This window comes from Mirounga leonina, unplaced genomic scaffold, assembly GCF_011800145.1.
Source record: "Mirounga leonina isolate KUSES-001 unplaced genomic scaffold, KU_Mleo_1.0 Mir_153, whole genome shotgun sequence".
In the NCBI taxonomy this organism is placed as follows: domain Eukaryota; kingdom Metazoa; phylum Chordata; class Mammalia; order Carnivora; family Phocidae; genus Mirounga; species Mirounga leonina.
This window is the reverse complement of record NW_023270387.1, coordinates 28,800,435-28,821,834: the sequence shown is the minus strand read 5'-3', so window position 1 is coordinate 28,821,834 and position 21,400 is coordinate 28,800,435. Positions and strand designations below refer to the sequence as shown.

The 21,400-nt window shown below is 39.1% G+C and overlaps 1 protein-coding gene and 1 long non-coding RNA gene across 3 annotated transcripts in view; one reads left to right on the top strand and one right to left on the bottom strand.

Moving 5' to 3' along the window:
- Positions 1-21,400, bottom strand: part of JAM3 (junctional adhesion molecule 3) — a 105,267-nt gene that overhangs the window by 36,997 nt on the left and 46,870 nt on the right. The gene's annotated exons all lie outside the window — the stretch shown is intronic.
- On the top strand, positions 18,679-20,863 carry LOC118013410. Its single transcript, XR_004680006.1, has 3 exons — positions 18,679-19,329; positions 20,029-20,117; positions 20,658-20,863. It is a non-coding gene; the product is annotated as an uncharacterized LOC118013410 (long non-coding RNA).

Genomic DNA, 21,400 nt, shown 5'->3' with positions numbered 1-21,400 from the left:
TAAAATAAATAAATTCTATTCTGTTCTATACACACACACACACACACACCCAATGGTTCTACTTCTCTGGAGAACCTTGACTAATACACTGGGCTATATTGCTTCTTGTTTTGAATATCAAATTTAAAAGAAAAATCTATGTAATTTCACTGCACCTATGCTCCATGAAGAACTCCTACAGTGGCAACCCTAAATGCAGAGTCAGAGCAATATAACGTTGTATTCCAATGGTAAGGTAGCAGGATGACATGAGATGAGATGCTACTGATTTGAGTATACTATTAGTTGTTTCTATTTAATTCCATCTCCAAACCAAAGCATTAAAAATTTCTTGACCACGAGTCTGACTAACCAAGTCAGATAACACTAGAGTGAAAATCCATCTAGTAGTCACCTTAGATAGAAGTGTTTAAAGAAATAAGTACCCTGGAAGGACTTTTCCCCATTCCCCTTCTATGTCTAATAGACAGGTTTATGTCCTTTAGTAGAAGGTCTAGGATCACCATGGGTAAGAAATTATTGTCATGTGAATGGAAGCTTTGGGAGAAGACCAAAAGGGACAGGGAGAGGGCTAGGTCTTATATGTCCTTTCAACAAACTACCAAGTAAAAACATGGATAAAATCTCCTAAACTAGCAGTTGGGAAAAATTTAGAAAGGTAGGGGAGAGGAGAGTGAAGGTAGGAAGGAGAGCAACAGAGAAGAGTGAAGGCAGGGAAGAGGCAGCAGGAAGGCTGAGGAAAAAGAGAGGAAGAATGGAAAGAATCACCTCAAATAATGGCACTATTTCTATTGTAATGGTGCGATGATTTCTCAATGTTTTCAATGGTTTAAAAAGAGTCTATGCAATGGAAACAAAACTGTACAACACCTTTAGTCACCAGGAGCTTTGCTCTGCACTGAAATAAGGAAATGAAGTTACACAAAGGCTTGGTGGAGAGGCGGTCACCATCTTTACATGAACCTGGCACATTTTCTCTTTTTCTACCTGCAGACCAATCAGACCAACTGTAAAATACGCTTGGCATTAAAGCACAGATAAACACATAAAATTCTCTGTTGCAGTGAGACCCATCTCAGAGGTACTGAGGCATGACAAATATGTGTAACTAAATACAGAACATGTGTCAAGGCATATTCTTGTTCTGCAAAATACCTCATCTGGAAATAAATTACCCTAAACACTTGCCCTGAGCATAGGACCTTGGCATGATGCTACTCTCTGTGTGAGCCCAGTCCTATAACACAGTTTCCTATGGATTACGGATTCTGGTATCAGAGCATTCTGGAAAGTGTGTTCTCTCACATGCTACATAGAAATAATTCAAAGTTACATCTGCATTCCAAATGCAGACACTGCAGTCTTCCCATCCTACTCGTACTCTCTACAGCTCACTCCACCTTTGTATCCTTCAGAGGTGCATGGAAATAGCCTTTGCTGTTAAGGTGAAAGGCAGTACAGGTGTATCTCCCTACTTGAGAACCTGAGTGAGTGAGCCACCTCAGGGGCTCTAGGCTTAAACATGTAACGTAATTTCACTTACCAATAACCACTGGATAAAAGACAAGGACTACTTATTTTTGTTTTTGTTTTATTCTACTAAGGTATCAACAAGAGGAAACATATTCAAGCTACAACACATGGGCTTTAGATTTAACATGTTTTTAAAAATGCTATGAAATATTCCAATGAAGACTGAGCTGTTGGGGGAGTGGGGGAAGTGAAAGGGGCGGTCTTCACAAAAAAGTTAAATCCTCCTATGTTCACATTAGTTTTAGTGCAATCCCACCTAAGGTAGAAGAACAGATTATAAACGACCAAGTATTTCTTCTTTAATACAAGGGTAGGAAAACCTTTTTCTCTTGATGACCACTGATTCATATACAGACTAAACAAATCATATAAAAAGCAACTTAATTTACTTTTTTTTACCTCAATAAAGAATATTCAATCCATTTACATTTTAAATTAAGACCAGAATATATTCAATACAACTAACACTAAAAAATATTTTAATTTTATATTACAGCTAGTTGTAAAAAGGCTAATATAGAGTAAAATTTAGAGTTTAGTGGCACATGCATAGGCAGGACTAAATACATAAGGCTCACTGAATAAACAAACATGCAATGAACATAAAAGGAAAAGAGAAAAAGTGCAAAGGTATAAAAAAAAATGGAATAACAGCTAAGCTATGTCATTACAGTGAAAGAGAATTCTGGAAATATTAATAGTGGTAGGCTTTGGACAGTCATCACTAACCAGTGACCTTTGATTTTCTTTTTAAACTAGTTAACTACCATTCACTCATCTTCAACTGCTCTACTATGGAGAGGAAAATTAGAGATGCCTATTTTGAGAGGAAAATATTCTCCAGAAAGACATATCAAATACCTTTTATCATTCTAAAACAAAAAGAAAACAAAGCAATAGTCTTAGCTTAATTTCCCTACTGCTGATTTCAACCTAACAAAACTTAATGACTCCAGCCCTGGCTAACCTACCTATTTTTTCATGTCAAAAGTAATTCTGAAAAATTGATTTTAGTATTCTATGGTTTATTTTAATATCAAAATACACTCTAAAGATCCATGAAATAATTAATAAATAACTTTATTTTTAAAAAGAGATAAGGGGTTGGGATTGACTACAAAGGAGTTGCACAGATAGAATTTTTAGGCTATGGTACTGTAATGGAGATCACATGACTAAGCATTCATCAAACCCTTTAGAACTGGGGAGGAGCAAGATGGCAGAGGAGTAGGAGACCTAAATTTCGTCTGGTCCCAGGAATTCAGCTAGATAGGGATCAAACCATTCTGAACACCTACGAATTCAACAAGAGATCAAAGAAAAGAATAGCAACAACTCTCTGAACAGAAAAGCGACCACTTTCTGGAAGGTAGAACGTGCGCAGAAGTGAATCCAAGGCGATATTCGGGAGGATAGATGGCGGGGGAGGGGGCCTCCGTCAGCCGCTACCGGCAAGTGATAGAGCCGCGGAGCACAAAATCGGAACTTTTAAAAGTCTGCTCCGCCGAGGGACGTCACTCTGGTGGCTAAGCGGGGGGTGGAACCCTCCGGGACAGTGTGGTCTCAGGACCCTCGGGGTCACAGAAAGACCGGGGGTGCCTGAGTGTGGCAGAGCTCCCAGGTATCGGAGCGGGGAAGCCGGCTGCAGAAACGGAGCCGAGGCAGGGGCTCTCAGCTCGGGGTTGCCATAAACTGAGATCCGCGGCACAGTCGGGCCACTGCTCCTCCAGCAGGGACCCAACAAGCAGCAGATCCGGGGAGACTCACCTTCCTCCCCCAGGAGGAGCGGCGCGGGAGCGCACCGCAGGGACCTGCCGGGTTTGGAGACTCCACCCGGGGTAGGGTGCCAGAGATAGAAACGCGCGGTCACAGGCCGGGCGAGCACGGAGTGCGGCCGGAGACCGGGGAGACGGGAGCGACTGACTGCTTTTCTCTGGGGGCTCACTGAGGAGTGGGGCCCTGAGTTCTCGACTCCTCTGGGGCGGAAATTGGGAGTCCGCCATTTTCACTCTCAGCCTCCAAAGCTGCACCGAAAGCTTGCAGGGAACAAAAGCTCCCGAGAGCAAACCTGAGGGGCAGATTACTTAGCATGGACCCGGCAAGGGCAGGACAATTCCGCCTCCGGCAAAGACGTTTGAGAAGCACGGCAACAGGCCCCTCCCCAGAAGATCAGCAAGAACAGCCAGCCAAGACCAAGTTTACTGATCAATGAGAACGGCAGAACTCCAGAGCTAGGGGAATACTGCACATAGAATTCATGGCTTTTTTACCATGATTCTTTAATCTTTCAAAGTTAATTTTTTTTTAACTTTGTCTTTTTTTTTTTTAATTTTTCTTTTCCCCTTTTTCAACCAACATCTTATCACTCTCTTTTTTAAAAAATCTTTTTTGTTTTTCATTTTTAGAGTCATATTCTATCCCTTCATAGTAGTTACCTGTATTTTTGGCATATATATATAAGTTGTTCTCTCTTTAAAATTTTGGGATACAGTTTCTTCTAACAGATCAAAATATACCCCAAATCTCTAGTGTATGGCTTTGTTTGAGTCTGCTGCCTAATCACATTCTCTCCCTTTTTTTTTAATCCTCCTTTATCAACCAACTTCTTATCAATTCCATTTATAAAATCTTTTATAATTTTCATCTTTACAGTCATATTCCATCCCTTCACCGTATTTACCCTTATTTATGTACATATATAAGCTTCTCTTTAAAATTTTGGGAGGCACGGGCGCCTGGGTGGCTCAGTTGGTTAAGCGACTGCCTTCAGCTCAGGTCATGATCCTGGAGTCCCGGGATCGAGTCCCGCATCCGGCTCCCTGCTCGGCAGGGAGTCTGCTTCTCCCTCTGACCCTCCTCCCTCTCATGCTGTCTGTCTCTCATTCTCTCTGTCTCAAATAAATAAATAAAATCTTTAAAAAAAAAAAATTGGGGGAGGCACTTTCTTCATTTTTTTAAACTTTTTTTTTTTTTAAGATTTTATTTATTCATTTGAGACACAGAGATACAGAGAGAGAGAGGGAGGCACTTTCTTCTAACAGACCAAAATACACCCAAAATCTAGTGTGTGGCACTGATCTATGCACCAGCCTGACCATATCTGATCATATTCTGTTTTTCCGTTGTTTTTTTTGTTTGTTTTTTCTTTCTTACCCTTTCTTTTCCCCTGATTTCAGGTCTCTTCTGATTTGTTTAGTGTATATTTTTCTGGGGTCGTTGTTACCCTGTTAGCATTCTATTCTCTCATTCGTCTATTTTCCTGTGGACAAAATGACAAGACGGAAAAAATCACCTCAAAATAAAGAACAAGAGGCAGTACCAACTACCAGGGACCTAATCAAAATGGATGTCAGAACTAGAGTTCAGAATGATGATTTTAAAGATACTAGCTGGGCTTGAAAAAAGCATGGAAGATATTAGAGAAACCCTCTCTCGAGACATAAAAGAACTAAAATCTAACCAAGTTGAAACCAAAAAGGCTATTAATGAGATGCAATAAAAAATGGAGGCTCTAACTGCTAGGATAAATGAGGCAGAAGAGAGAATTAGTAAGATAGAAGACCAAATGATGGAAAATAAAGAAGCTGAGAAAAAGAGAGATAAACAACTACTGGATCACGAGGGCAGAATTCGAGAGATAAGTGATACCATAAGATGAAAAAATATTAGAATAATTGGGATTCCAGAAGAAGAAGAAAGAGAGAGAGGGGCAGAAAGTATACTGCAGCAAATTACAGCAGAGAACTTCCCTAATTTGGGAAGGAAACAGGCATCAAAATCCAAGAGGCCCAGAGAAGCCCCCTCAAAATCAATACAAATAGGTCAACACCCTGACATCTAATAGTAAAACTTACGAGTCTCAGAGACAAAGAGAAAATCCTGAAAGCAGCTCAGGATAAGAGATCTGTAACCTACAATGTTAGAACATTAGATTGGCAACAGACCTATCCACAGAGACCTGGCAGGCCAGAAAGGACTGGCAGGATAGATTCAGAGCACTAAATAAGAAAAATATGCAGCCACGAATACTATATCCAGCTAGGCTGTCATTGAAAATAGAAGGAAAGATAAAAAGCTTCCAGGACAAACAAAAACTAAAGGAATTTGAAAATACGAAAGCAGCCCTACAAGAAATATTGAAAGGGGTCCTCTAAGCAAAGAGAGAGCCTAAGAGCAACATAGACCAGAAAGGAACACAGACAATATACGGTAACAGTCACCTTACAGGCAATACAATGGCACTAAATTCCTATCTTTCAATAGTTACCCTGAATGTAAATGGGCCAAATGCCCCAATCAAAAGACACAGGCTATCAGACTGGATAAAAAAACAAGACCCATCAAATATGCTGTCTGCAAGAGACTCATTTTAGACTCAAAGACACGCCCAGATTGAAAGTGAGGGGGTGGAAAACCATTTACCATGCTAATGGACACCAAAAGAAAGATGGGGTGGCAATCCTTATATCAGACAAATTAGATTTTAAACCAAAGACTGTAATAAGAGATGAGGAAGGACACTATATCCTACTTAAAGGGTCTATCCAATGAGAAGATCTAACAATTGCAAATATCTATGCCCCTAACATGGGAGCAGCCAATTATACAAGCCAATTATAAACAAAAGCAAAGAAAACCATCGACAACAATACAATAATAGTGGGGGACTTTAACACCCCCCTCACTGAAATGGACAGATCATCTAAGCAAAAGACCAACAAGGAAATAAAGACTTTAAATGACACACTGGACCAAATGGACTTCACAGATATACTCAGAACATTCCATCCCAAAGCAACAGAATACACATTCTTCTCTTGTGCCCATGGAACATTCTCCAGAATAGATCACATCCTAGGTCACAAATCAGGTCTCAACAGGTACCAAAAGATTGGGATCGTTCCCCACATATTTTCAGACCACAGTGCTTTGAAACTAGAACTCAATCACAAGAGGAAAGTTGGAAAGAACTCAAATACATGGAGGCTAAAGAGCATTCTACTAAAAAATGAATGGGTCAACCAGGAAATTAAAGAAGAATTAAAAAAATTCATGGAAACAAAAAAATGAAAACACAACTGTTCAAAATTTTTGGGATGCAGCAAAGGCAGTCCTAAGAGGAAAGTATATAGCAATACCAGCCTTTCTCAAGAAACAAGAGAGGTCTCAAATACACAACCTAACCCTACACCTAAAGGACCTGGAGAGAGAACAGCAAATAAAGCCTAAACCAAGCAGCAGAAGAGAAATCATAAAGATCAGAGCAGAAATCAATGAAATAGAAACCAAAAGAGCAGTAGAACAGAGCAACGAAATTAGGAGCCGGTTCTTTGAAAGAATTAACAAGATTGATAAGCCCCTGGCCAGACTTATCAAAAAAAGAGAAATGACCCAAATCAACAAAATCATGAATGAAAGATCACAACCAACACCAAAGAAATACACCAATTGATCACAACCAACACCAAAGAAATACAAACAATTAGAAGAACTTATTAGGAGCAACTCTATGCCAGCAAATTAGATAACCTGGAAGAAATGGATGCATTCCTAGAGATGGATCAACTACCAAAACTGAACCAGGAAGAAATAGAAAACCTGAACAGACCTATAACCACTAAGGAAATTGAAGCAGTCATCAAAAATCTCCCAACAAACAAAAGCCCAGGGCCAGATGGCTTCCCAGGGGAATTCCACCAAACACTTAAAGAAGAATTCATACCTATTCTTCTGAAACTGTTCCAAAAAAGAGAAATGGAAGGAATACTTCCATACTCGTTTTATGAGGCCACCATTACCTTGATCCCAAAACCAGACAAAGACCCCATCAAAAGGAGAATTACAGACCAATATATATGAATGCAAAAATTCTCACCAAAATACTAGCTAATGGGATCCAACAGTACATTAAAAGGATTATTCACCACGACCAAGTGGGATTTATCCCTGAGCTGCAAGGTTGGTTCAACATCCGCAAATCAATCAATATGATACAATACATCAATGAAAGAAAGAACAAGAACCATACGATCCTCTCAATAGATGCAGAAAAAGCATTTGACAAAGTACAGCATCCTTTCTTGATCAAAACTCTTCGGAGTATAGGCATAGAGGGTACATACCTCAGTATCATAAAAGCCATCTATGAAAAACCCACAGCGAATATCATTCTCAATGGGGAAAAACTGAGAGCTTTCCCTCTAGGTCAGGAACGCGGCAGGGATGTCCACTATCACCACTGCTATTCAACATAGTACTAGAAGCCCTAGCTACAGCAATCAGACAACAAAAAGAAATAAAAGGCATCCAAGTCGGCAAAGAAGAAGTCAAACTCTCACTCTTTGCAGATGATATGATACTTTATGTGGAAAACCCAAAAGACTCCACCCCAAACTGCTAGAACTCATACAGGAATTCAGTCAAGTGGCAGGATATAAAATCAATGCACAGAAGTCAGTGGCATTCCTATACACCAACAACAAGACAGAAGAAAGAGAAATTAAGGAGTCGATCCCATTTACAATCACACCCAAAACCATAAGATACCTAGGAATAAATCAAACTAAAGAGGCAAAGGATCTGTACTCAGAAAACTATAAAATACTCATGAAAGAAATTGAGGAAGACACAAAGAAATGGAAAAATGTTCCATGCTCATGGATTGGAAGAACAAATATTGTAAAGATGTCAATGCTACCTAGAGCAATCTACACATTCAATGCAATCCCCATCAAAATACCATCCACTTTTTTCAAAGAAATGGAACAAATAATCCTAAAATTTGTATGGAACCAGAAAAGACCCTGAATAGCCAGAGGAATGTTGAAAAAGAAAAGGAAAGCTGGTGGCATCACAATTCCGGACTTCCAGCTCTATTACAAAGCTGTCATCATCAAGACAGTATGGTAGTGGCACAAAAACAGACACATAGATCAACAGAACAGAATAGAGAGCCCAGAAATGGACCCTCAACTCTATGGTCAAATAATCTTCGACAAAGCAGGAAAGAATGTCCAATGGAAAAAAGTCTCTTCAACAAATGGTATTGGGAAAATCGGACAACCACATGCAGAAGAATGAAACTGGACCATTTCCTTACACCACACACAAAAATAGACTCCAAATGGTTGAAAGACCTCAGTGTGAGACAGGTGTTCATCAAAATCCTAAAGGAGAACACAGGCAGCAACCTCTTCGACCTCAGCCGCAGCAACTTCTTCCTAGAAACATCGCCAAAGGCAAGAGAAACAAGGGCAAAATGAAATATGGGGACTTCATCAAGATAAAAAGGTTTTGATAAAATTTTAAAAAATTAAAAAAAAAGTAAACATCTTCATGTCTAACGTGAGAGCAAAACAAACAAAAAAAATAAAAAGCATTTGCACAGCAAAAGAAACAGTCAACAAAACCAAAAGACAACCGACAGAATGGGAGAAGATATTTGCAAATGACATATCAGATAAAGGGCTAGTATCCAAAATCTATAAAGAACTTATCAAATTCAACACCCAAAGAATAAAGAATCCAATCAAGAAATAGGCAGAAGACATGAACAGACATTTTTCCAAAGAAGACATCCGAATGGCCAACAGACACATGAAAAAGTGCTCAATATTGCTCGGCATCAGGGAAATCCAAATCAAAACCTCAATGAGATACCACCTCACACCAGTCAGAATGGCTAAAATTAACAAGTCAGGAAACGACAGATGTTGGCGGGGATGTGGAGAAAGGGGAACCCTCCTACACTGTTGGTGGGAATGCAAGCTGGTGCAGCCACTCTGGAAAACAGTATGGAGGTCCCTCAGAAAGTTGAAAATAGAGCTACCATATGATCCAGCAATTGCACTACTGGGTATTTACCCCAAAGCCACAAATATAGGGACCCAAAGGGGTATGTACACCCTGATGTTTATAGCAGCAATGTCCACAATAGCCAAACTGGAAAGAGCCAAGATGTCCACCGAAGGATGAATGGATAGAGAAGATGTGGTATATATATATACAATGGAATATTATGCAGCCATCAAAAAACCAAAATCTTGCCATTTGCAATGACGTGGATGGAACTGGAGAGAATTATGCTGAGCGAAATAAGTCAATCAGAGAAAGACATGTATCATATGACCTCACTGATATGAGGAATTCTTAATCTCAGGAAACAAATTGAGGGTTGCTGGAGTGGTGGGGGGTGGGAGGGATGGGGTGGCTGGTGATAGACATTGGGGAGGTTATGTGCTATGGTGAGCACTGTGAATTGTGCAAGACTGTTGAATCACAGACCTGTACCTCTGAAACAAATAATACATTTTATGTTAAAAAAAAGAAGAAGAAGAAGATAGTAGGAAGGGAAGAATGAAGGGGGGGAAATTGGGAGGGGGAGACGAACCATGAGAGATTATGGACTCTGAGAAACAAACTGAGGGTTCTAGAGGGGAGAGGGGGAAGATGGGTTAGCCTGGTGATGGGTATTAAAGAGGGCACGTTCTGCATGGAGCACTGGGTGTTATGTGCAAAAAATGAATCATGGAACACTACATCAAAAACTAATGATGTAATGTATGGTGATTAACATAATAAAAAAAAAACCTTTAGAACTTTATAGCACAAAGAGTGACCTTTACTGTATGAAAATCTTTAAAAATGTATCATCCAGGATGTCTGGGCAACCAGGATGGAATGCAGACTGGCAAATGAAACTAACAGTATTACCAAGAACATGACCATACTTAGGAGAATAGGGAAGAAAGGAACTAACATAAATAACTTCGCAAATTAGTAGTTTGACTGCATATCATAAGGTTACCAACAGAAAAATTTTACACAAACACTGTACTGTAGCTGAAAAAATGTTTCTCACAGTTGTATGGGTTAGCAACTCTGAAAATACTTGTATAACAGGGTTGAACAAATAAGAACTATAAATATGCCACAATGAGAGCTAAGTTTCTATCAAAGAAAGAAGTTATGAATATGCAAGAGGGAAAGGCTGGAATTAACCCTGTAGTGCTGAATTAAATATATATAAATATAAATATAATGTTTATTTTAATATATATGCAAACAGAGAAACACAGAGATATGTGTATTCACAGGTTAGTATAAATACACGTATCTCCTACCCTGTCTAGCAAGAGAACCCAGAAGTGCTGACACTTCAGCAGCAAAAAGCCCACTCGGTGCCCAGATCCTGGTTTCTAAATACCATGCTCCAGAAAATGGAACTAGGGTTCCTCGGAGACATGGCTGATGATAGGGCTAGAGCAGGGAAAATCCAAGATGAGGCTGGAGCACCTTGTAGTGTCAAAAAGTGAGGAAGTGCTCAAACAATATAATATGAAAGAATCAAGAGCTAAACTGAAAGAATGTCCAGTGGCTAAAGGTGGAAGATTTGAGTAAAATTAAATTATGATAGCACTAGATTATAATACAAAGAATAAAATAAATACCCATGAGTCCAAGATGACATAAACAAATAAGCAAATAAGAGGTGATATATTTTTGGGGCGCCTGGATGGCTCAGTTGGTTAAGTGACTGCCTTCCGCTCAGGTCATGATCCTGGAGTCCCAGGATTGAGTCCTGCATTGGGCTCCCTGCACAGCAGGGAGTCTGCTTCTCCCTCTGACCCTCCCCGCTCTCATGTGCTCTCACTCTCTCTCTCATTAATAAATAAATAAAATCTTTTAAAAAAGAGAGAGAATAAATTTTCTTTATAAAAGAATTCCAATTAATTAATGTAGAAAGAACTAGGTAAATAAAAAAGTTACCTTTAGACCAGAGTAATAATTGTTGCAGGCAAAAGATCCACTGATGATTGCCAAAATTAGGGGAAAAACTTTAAAGAGAAACAGAGTATTTGAATGGTTTCATAATATCTGATCCCCCAAAATATTTATTAGTTATTGTTCTGGTTTTATTACATATCTACATGTGGAGGAGTATTTGATATTCCTCTAAGAGGTGAAAACTAATTCCTCTCCCTTTGAGTGTAGGCTGCTCTTATAAATAACAGAGTTCAAAAAGGGAAAAATAGTAACTTCAGGGTGAAGACATCTTCAAGACACCACCTAACCATAGAGATTTAGGTAACATCAGTAACATGTCATGACAATATCATGTACCCTTTGATATATATGATGAGAAGGGTATTACACCTCTGTGGTATTCTCCTCCCCTCACCCACAAAATCTACAACCCAAATCTAATCATGAGAAAATACTGGACAAACTCAAATTGAGTGACATTCTACAAAATAACCAACTACTACTGTTTAAATATGTCAAGGTCATGAATTATAACTAATAGCAAACAAAGGAGATAAAACAGAATAAGAACTACTCAATTTGAAAGAAGGCAAAAAAAAAAAAAAAGAGGAAAAGACAAAGAAATGATGAGACATTACATAACAAAGGTGCAAAATAGATAATGCACAAATCCAGTTGTTAAATTTCAACACTCTTCTCTCAATAATTAATAGAACAAGCAGATAGGAAATCAGTAAGAACACAGACTTCAAAAAGCACTATCCACTTAACTTAGTTGATATTTATAGAACACTTCACTCAAAGACAACAAAATAGATTCTTCTCAAATGCACATGGAACATTTACCAAAGTAGACTATATTCTGAGCAATAAAATAAATCACAAAAAAATTAAAAGATTCAAGTAATATAAAGTCTGTTCTCTAACCACAATGAAATTAAATTAGAAATCAGTAACAGAAAGGTATCTGGAAAATCCCTAATATTTGGAAACCAACTCTAAACACTTTTCAGTAACCCACAGAGCAACAAAGAAATCAAAAGGTAAAGAAAGTATTTTGACCTGAACAAAAGTGAAAACATGACATGTCAGAATTTATGGTAGACCAGTAATGCAGTAATTAGAGCGAAATTGACACCACTAATGGCCTAGCGTGGGAAAGAAGGTCTCAAATCAATAACCTTGTCTTCTGCATTATGAAAGTAGGAAGAAAGGAGCAAACTGTATCCAAAGTAAGCAGAATAAAAAAAATGATAAAGATCAAAGTAGAAATCATGAGACAGAAAACAGAAAAACAGAGAAAAAACAATAAAACCAAAAGGTGGTTTTGTGCAAAGATCAATAAAATTAATAAACCTCTACTTAGACTGCAGGAAAAACTGAGAGAAGACACAATATCAAGCATAAGAGGGGGACATCACTACAACTGTATAGGTATTTTTAGAATGAGGAAGGAAGTATTTCCCAACTTATTTAAGAGGCCAGCATTACCTCCATGACTTCCATTACCAAAACCATTACAGGAGAACTACAGATCAGTGTATCTCATAAGCGCAGATGCAAAAGTTCCAAATAAAGGGGCGCCTGGATGGCTCAGTCAGTTAAGTGCCTTCAGCTCAGTTCATGATCCCAGGGTCCTGGGATTGAGCCCCATGTCAGGCTCCCTGGCTCCCTGTACGGTGGCGGGGGGCCGGGGGGCTGGCTGCCTGCTTCTCCCTCTTCCTCTGCCTCTACCCCTCCCCCTGCTTGTGTTCTCTGTCTTTTTCTCAAATAAATAAACAGAATCTTTTTAAATAAGTTCCAAATAAAATCTTAGCAAATCAAACCCAAAAACATAAAAAAGACCAACTAAGGTTTATCCCAGGAATGCAAGATCGGCTTCACATCTGAAAACCAATCAATGTAACTCATAATAAAAAGCTAAAAATTACGATATTCTCAATAAATGCAGAAAAATCATTTGGCAAAATCCAACATCCATTCCTGATAAAAATATTTAGAATAGAAAGGAACCTCCAGAGATAGACAACAGAAAAAAAAAATAGAAGAAAATTAATAAAACAAAAGCCAGTTGAACTAAACCAAAATTAACAATAGAGAGAATTTCCTAATCTTGATCAATAGTATCCACAACAAACTTACAGTTGAGATTATAATTAATGATGAAAGATTGAATGCTTTTCCCCTAAGAACTAGAATAAGAAAAGATACCTGCTCTCACCATTTCTAGTCAATACTGTGTTGGAAGTTTTAGAGAGTACAATCAGGCATGAAAAAGAAATATTCGAATACAGCCAGACTGGAAAAGAAGAAATAAATCTGTCTTTAATTTGCAGATGACATGATCATACTTCAGGAGTCAGCAAACTACAATCCAAGTCTATGTACCACCTGCTCCTTTTTTTTTTCCCTGCTCTGTTTTTTTGTTGCTGTTGTTTGTTTTGGTAAATAAAATTTCACTGGAACACAGCCACACCCATTTATTAACATATTGTCTATGGGGGCTTTCACTCTAAAATGGCAGAGTTGAGCAATTGTGACAGAGATCTTATGGAAGGAAAATAAACACAACATGCCCAACATCATCAGCCACTAGTGAAATGCAAATTAAAACCGTAAGACACTTGAGGCACCTAACTGGCTCAGTTGGTGGAGCATGCAACTCTCGATCTCGGGGTCCTGAGTTTGAGCCCCACACTGGGTGTAGAGATTACATTTAAATAAATAAATTTTTAAGAAACCAGTAAGATACCACTGCACACCTATTAGAATATCTAAAATTAAAAAGACTGACCATAACAAGTGTTGACAAGAATTTCAAAAACTGGATTTCTCATCTACTGCAGGTGGGAATGTAAAATGGTATCACTACTTTGGAAAATAACTGAGCAGTTTCTTAAAAATTTAAACATAGATTTGGTTCAACCATTCTATTCCCAGATACCTACCAAAGAAAGTGAAATCATATGATCATACAAATACTTGCACACAAATGTTTACAGCAATTTTATTTGTAATAACTAAAAACTGGAAGCAACCCAAATGCCCATGAACAGTGAATAGATATATCAACTGTGGTATTTCCATACAATGGAATACTAATATTCACCAATAAAAAGGAATGGATTATTGATGCACACTTGCACATGGATGAATCTCAAAATAATTATGCTGAGTGAAAGAAGCCAGACAAAAAAAGAATACATATGGTATGACTCCATTTATATAAAATCCTAGGAAATCCAAAGTAGCATGAAATGATAGAAGACAGATAAATGGTTGCCTGGGGAGAGGGCAGATGGGGTGAGATGGAGATGGGGGTGCAGAAGAGGATTTCAAGGGGGCTCTAGAAAACTTCTGGTAGTGCTGATTATGTTCAAATCTTGAGTGTGGTTGTAGTTTCAAGAATTTACAAATATGCCAAACTTATCAAACTGTACACTAAATATGTGCAGTCTATTGTATGTTAATTACACCTCAACTGTTTTCTAAAACATCCACAGTTGTAAAACAGGTTTCTGATGTGTGACCCTGCGACACAGAGATCTGCTGAATAACGATGTAATATCTCTAAACCAGGAATTCCTCAATCCCAAAACTGGGCATAGATATGGAAGCATCCTAATCTTTTCCTTCTGCGAGAATGATAGTGTATAAGAATATAGACCAATATGGTTCCTTGAAGATGATTCTTCATCCCTACTATACGTTTCCTATATCTGTGCTATATACCTGCACTCCACCCCAACACATACCCATCATTTAACTTAACTACAGAAAGATACCAATGAAAATGAAGCAATTTCATTTCTCACTTTGTATGATCCTAAGGGGAAAATGTGCAGGATCAGTAAAATCATAGGAAGGAGCTCGGGTCGCCTGGGTGGCTCAGTCGTTAAGCATCTGCCTTCGGCTCAGATCATGATCCCAGCCAGGGTCCTGGGATCGAGCCCCACATCGGGCTCCCTGCTCAGCAGGAGGCCTGCTTCTACCTCTCCCACTCCCCTGGCTTGTGTTCCTTTTCTCGCTGTGTCTCTCTCTGTCAAGTACATGTGCTATGGTGAGCGCTGTGAATTGTGTAAGACTGTTGAATCACAGACCTGCACCTCTGAAACAAATTAATACATTATATGTTAAAAAAAAAAAAAAAGAAGATAGTAGGAAGGGAAAAATGAAGGGGGGGAAATCAGAGGGGGAGACGAACCATGAGATACTATGGACTCTGAGAAACAAACTGAGGGTTCTAGAAGGGAGGGGGGTGGGGGATAGGTTAGCCTGGTGATGGGTATTTAAGAGGGCACGTACTGAATGGAGCACTGGGTGTTATACGCAAACAATGAATCGTGGAACACTACATCAAAAACTAATGATGTAATGTATGATGATTAACATAACATAATAAAATAAATTAAAAAAAAAGGAAGGAGCTCTTAATTTTTCTTATAGCATGTAATTATCTTCCCCAAACAACCCAGAATTAAGTTTTTGGCCCTGGTTTTGAACTTTAAAATGAGATTTACAATGTATAAGAAAGAAAATGGGAAAGGGGAAATGGTGAAAATCACTCATTAAAAAAGAAACTGGGGCGCCTGGGTGGCTCAGTCGTTAAGCGTCTGCCTTCAGCTCAGGTCATGATCCCAGGGTCCTGGGATCGAGTCCCACATCGGGCTCCCTGCTCAGCAGGAGGCCTGCTTCTCCCTCTCCCACTCCCCCTGCTTGTGTTCCTGCTCTCACTGTCTCTCTCTCTGTCAAATAAATAAAATCTTTAAAAAAAAAAAAAAGAAACTGAAGCTTAGGAAAAAAGTGTTCTCATTCCAGATAAATAATAAAACAGGAATATCCACATTGTTTTTAGGTAATTCCTATAAATGGAGGGTTTCATTTTTAGTTTCTGTAGATCCATAATTTGATACCCACAAACAAAATTTCAGTTATTACAGAACCCCAAAATGTTCACAGCACCCAAACAACCCAGCGATCTGGAGTCTAGCCTCTCCCCCCATAATTCCATGAATTACATTTTTAGAACCAAAGATGACAGTGGGTCTCTAAAAATAGAAAAAATAGCTTGTATGTGAAAACTACCATCTCTTATGGTTAACATTTTTATTACAAGAAAGCAAATTAAAATGAGCTGTAAATTCAAGGTCAGAAATGAAAGTGTAGGTTTCAAGTCAAACTATAATCATAACCTAAACAAGAATACCATGGTGGGTGGGCGCCTGGGTGGCTCAGTTGGTTAAGCGACTGCCTTCGGCTCAGGTCATGATCCTGGAGTCCCGGGATTGAGTCCCGCATCGGGCTCCCAGCTCAGCGGGGAGCCTGCTTCTCCCTCTGACCTTCCTCCTTCGCATGCTCTCTGTCTCTCATTCTCTCTCTCTCAAATAAATAAAATCTTTTTTTTTTTTAAAGATTTTATTTATTTATTTGAGACAGAGAGAATGAGAGAGAGAGAGCACATGAGAGGGGGGAGGGTCAGAGGGAGAAACAGGCTCCCTGCCGAGCAGGGAGCCTGATGCGGGACTCGATCCCAGGACTCCAGGATCATGACCTGAGCCGAAGGCAGTCGCTTAACCAACTGAGCCACCCAGGCGCCCTCAAATAAATAAAATCTTAAAAAAAAAAAAAAAAAGAATACCATGGTGTGTATGTACATTACATAAATTACACGTGCTCATATAGACATGCCTATGTGCCATTACACACATGTTCATGCATGTGCACGCACGCACACACACACACACACACACACACCCCTCTGCAAACATTTTCAGGAGTATTTCCTACATGCCATGTGCCAAGTTCCTTAAAACACTGGACTTTCATTTTCCCAACAACCCTGTGAGATAGAGCCAGTGATTATCCCCGTCACAGATGAGAAGACTTGCAGAGAGGTCACACAGCAACTAAGGTACACTGGGATTTTCTTGGTAAATAAACCTTTCCTATCGTCCTTCTAACTTTCTAAAACCCTAGGTATAAATGTCCTCCTTTGTTTTCCCCATATACTCCCTAGTTGGGAATTTCAAAATCTGTATTATGCTGATCTTATTACTTTCAAAATTTCTTGAAGATTTCTCACAGCCATTGGACATCTACTTTTCAGGGGAATGTCTTAGGATTGTTCATACACAGAAAATAGCAAAAGTACTGTTATTCAAATTGGTAATGTGAGTAAAAGGCTGCTCTTTAGCATCAGTGGGGTTTTTGTTCATTTGTTTTTGTGGGTTTTTTGTTTTTTGTTTTTGTTTTTTGTTGTTTGTTTTTCATTGAAGGGAGCTGATCTTGGAGAGAAACAGAAAATTTTGTTTCGATTTTTTAAAATCAGAACTGCTTTCATGCCTTTGGCAACATTCTATTTCCTTGACTATTTGGAGCCATTAGGAAGAATATTTAGGCCCTAACAGTGGACTGAAGAGACTTTTGGCTCTTGTGTATACTACTGTTTTTCTTGAGTTCTCAAGACCTGTGACCAGCTATTATAAAAAGTTGCCTATTTCTCTCTAATTGTATCAACTTGCACACTGTTAACAATATGTGTATTCAGAATGCCTTCCTAATTCTTTCTGAGCAGGCATTGCCTCTATTTTCTCAGCTTCTCCCCGGCTTCCTTGCATGAGCTCATCTGACAAGGAAATGCAGCTATTCTGTTTGTCCTCTCCACACTGGACCATCTAGGTCAGTGTCCTAACTCATCCCTGATGGTCTCTGAGATATACAACTATTCCAGAAGATTCAATAGTTACTCTTAAGGAATTTTTAGGTAGAATTGATTCCTATTAGGAGGAGACTTGCTGTCACTTGTTATCTTCAAAGCTGGTCCCTTCCCTGAGGCTCTTAATTTTTTGAAAATTTGATGCTATTTCAACTGAAAAAATTAGCAAGACTATTAAAAAACAAGCTGAGGGACACCTGGGTGGCTCAGTCAGTAGAGCATGCAGTTCTTGCTTTCAGCTCAAGTCATGATCTCAGGGTAGGAGACTGAGCCCTGCATCAGGCTCCACGCTTAGCAGGGAGTTTGCTTAAGACTCTCTCTCAGGGCACCTGGGTGGCTCAGTTGGTTAAGCATTTGCCTTCGGCTCAGGTCATGATCCCAGGGTCCTGGGATGGAGCCCCACATCAGGCTCCCTGCTCCACGGGAAGCTGGCTTCTCCCGCTCCCACTCCCCCTTGTGTTCTCTTTCTCTCTCTCTCACTGTGTCTGTCAAATAAATAAATAAAATCTTCAAAAAAAAAAAAAAAGACTCTCTCCCTCTCCTGCTGCCCCTCCCCTCACTCTCTCTCTCCAAAATAAATAAATAAATAAATCTTTAAGAAAAAAAGCACGTTGAGGGGAGATGTTTAAGCAACTGAAAAGTAATTGCAAACAACTTTGGGTAATGATGACTTTCAGTTGTTCTGTATCAGTTAAAATTTGTGCTCTTTTCCCTGTGTACGTGATGGTTCTATTTTTCTCCAATAAAATTTTATTTAAAAAAAATAAGGTACAGGGGAGATGAACTAGCTTGTGGCTCTTACCCACGCTATTGCACTGCCTTGCCTGTCTACATAGAATAAGGGGATGCTAACATGGACATCTTCTGACAAGAAAAGGGGAAGGCTGAAGGATGAAAAATCTGTCATGCTTGAGGCCTAAAGCCACAGACTAGTCTTGGAGAAAGTTTAATATGCTGCTTTCTCTTTCTATGTAACAGGGTGGGGGCTGGAGTGGCCCCATGCTCCTGATTAAATCCCCAGAAAGGTCATAAGGAAAGCACTCTGATCAAGTACAAATTATCTGAACCCCAGTGCCTACATCTTGGTCACCTCTGACTCTCCAATGCCTGGAACAGTAACTGGCATAAATTAGGAGCTCATACATGTTTTTGTTGATGATTTTCAAGAAAGAAATGTTTTACTGACAGGCGCTGAGGAGTAGTAACTGACGGTGTGGGTCCGACACCAGCCCCATCAATCACTATGCTACTTTCCGTACGGCTGTGCTTCAACTGTTCCATCTGTGAGATGTGGGTATCCGTGCCCACCTCATAAGGTAACTGAGATAATTAAACGAGTTACTGCATATAAAGAGCAACTTCTGGCACACAGCAAGTGCTTCATAAAAACTGAAGTGAAGGAGAGTCATGTGATCAGATTTGTTTTTAAGAAGATAAAAGGCAATACTGGTGGCGGACAGAAAATTCTACCAAGCGAACACTGTATCGTCACAAAGACACAAAGAAGGTGACCATATTTTCCAGTGTAGTTAGGACACTTTCTGATATTAAAGCAAAATATTAACAGCAGAAATGTTTTAGCTAAACCCAACAGAAATTTAAAATGGAACAGGATTAAAATCTAGATATCCTGACTCATAATCCAGTGTTCTCTCCACTAGGAAGTAGTATCCTTACCCAAGTCACTTCCTTGCTACCCCTCTTTTAACAAATATTCTGGTCTTCATAAATCAAATGGTTCTGCTTAGAGTTAAATGGCTGTCCCCCTTGAAAATACTCTGTGGTTCCCAGAGCACACTACTTAATATATAGAGAACTGGGATGAAAATCCGCATTTAAATGACAGCGCCACCTCATCGATGCCACATTAACTTGCCATTACCACTGCAAAATAGATGTTAAGTTCATAAGCCAAATACCACTGTTAAATTGCTCTTGGTTGTTTTGTTTAAAGGCGAGAAAAAGAAGAAATTTCAGTGTTAATACTCTTATCCCATGTTGCGTGTTTATAACAGGGGTGATATCTCCTTGAATTTTGAGTAGCACCAAGCACAGCACCACGCATCCTGGTTGACCGCTTACACTGAGCAGTACATTCTAAGAGGTAAAATATCTGTGTGACTTCAGAAAATTAATTTTAGGTTTGGTTCGCTCATTCTTTTGCTCAACAAATATTTATTTTAAAACTAAGTATTTAATAAGAAGTAGTATAATATAATGGTTAAGAGTTCATACTCTAGAATGCCTGGGTTTGAATTCTGTCTCCAGCTGCTTACTAGGTATTTGCAACTTCAGTCTTACTCAACTTCTGTTTTCTTATCCATAAAATGGGAATAAATTACAATACCGCCCTCTTAAGGTTGTACGAATTAAATAAGGTAGCATATGTACTTAGTACAGTACTTAACACATAAAAGGCATTGAATCCATTTTAGCCATTATTACGACTATATTAAAGAACCACTTTCTAAGGTGTTGGGGTTTCAGTGGTGTACAAACCAAGACTTCCCTCAAGGAGGTCACTATCAATTGAGAAATGAAACTCAGATGAATAAATAAAGACTGGGACCTCTAAAATGGTCCTAAAAGAATGGGAGTCTAATTATGATTTTTTAAATTCTGCTATCACCCATTCAATTTTTAGCTCCCCAAGGGATCTTCCTTACCATCTGGGCCATCAATTCAAATGGGTTTGAAAAGCACTCATAATTTTCCTACATCACACCTCCTCCTCAACAAGAAAGGTTCTGTGGGTGGAAAACAGCAAAGAACACTGGATGTTATGCAGAAAGCAATCACTCTTCAGAGGACATAAGGGCCCTATAGAATTAAGAGTCACAGAAAATTGTCCAGATCAGAAAGAAGTGATCAACTCATTCAAGATTCAGAGAAAGGTACTAGTAAAAAGGGGGGAAAGGGAATGCACGTCGAAGTATTCTTCTAAACAGAAATATAACTTCGAGAACAGTTTATCTAATCAGTTACATTATATTACAAATGACAGATATGTCTCATCCTCCACCACTACCTCCAGACAGAGAATCAGATGGTGAGAGAGAAAAGGATTCAAACAGACTCCTCATTATGTATGTACCCTCAAATCCCCTTTTAAGTAGGAGGGAGTGGGTAAGAAAAAAGAAAAATCTAGAAAATGGAAATATATTCTAATAAAACTGTTGGTATAATTCTGAAACCTGTTCCTGGGCTTGCCTTTCCCAGCCAGGTGCCTCTTTCATCTTACACCTTACCTCATCTCATTCCTCCCCTGTGCAGCATAAGTGCACTTAAATGGAGACCTTGTGGAGACTGAACCCAAAGGTATGTCTCTAATGGTGAAATATCAGTGGGATAGATACTCTGGGAGAAGGAGAGTATTTACTGAGCTAT